We start from the raw sequence: 957 nt of genomic DNA, 5'->3' as shown, positions 1-957 counted from the left end.
GGCCTCCTATTTTGTCAATGCAAATACTTTCCCTCACTGTCTTCATTTAAAAAATGAATTAAGAATCCTAACAAGCGTAAGCTTCCTTTCCTTTGCCGTTCCTTCACCTTCCGGATTTTCCTTGTGACAAGTACAACCACTGGCAGTCTGCCCCCTTTAGTAACTACCATTTTCTCTTGTATTCATTGGCTATATGAGTTTTAAACTCAGCACTACGTAACTTTCGGTATACTCTTTATTCGAGTATTTTGTGTGTATGAAAATGAAATTTAATAAGCAAGTAATCGATTCAACTGATACAGTCTGCTCAGAAAATTGTGGATCACAAGCAGCGATATTCAGGGAATCTAGAGACAAATCTTGTTAAAATCATTTTATTTCAACATTATATTTCTCTCGTGGCAACCAGATTTTTCGTTTTCTGTCAATGTATCTACTTCGGTTTAGTCGCTCTTTTCTTTCTGCCCCTATTTGTTCGCAATTTCTTTCTCTACCTCATCACCGGGAGGAGTGTCAGCGGCGCACGAAACTTCAGTGATGGATCCTGTTGTTGGGAGTTAATGTGAGCCCATGATAAAAAGGAAACAGAAATACAAGAAAGGTTGATTTTACCCCTGCTGTTCTCGGAATGCTCCACCATATTGCCTTTCTAAGGTCACTCGCTACGCAACCCACGGCTTGATACGGCTATGCAGAGAACTTGTGAGAAACGGGAAACAAGATCTTGCAAAAGAGTAGGGAAGAAAGGTACAAATTGCAGACTCGTTATCCTTATTCTCTATGTATCTCTCTCCCTGCTCGTTATCTCTCTCCAAAGAGTATAGTCTTTGTGATTTTGCAGGGCGATGTGCACCGTAGAGTCTAGCAGCTCGAAACAGTCAAAAGTCAGTGGGAAAAGGTGTCCAAAACTCAACTCTACTTCCTTCCTCAAGTACGCTGTGAAAAGTCTCCCGAATT

The sequence above is a fragment of the Penaeus monodon genome, chromosome 31 (assembly GCF_015228065.2).
Source record: "Penaeus monodon isolate SGIC_2016 chromosome 31, NSTDA_Pmon_1, whole genome shotgun sequence".
NCBI lineage: Eukaryota > Metazoa > Arthropoda > Malacostraca > Decapoda > Penaeidae > Penaeus > Penaeus monodon.
Note: the sequence above shows the minus strand (reverse complement) of the source record.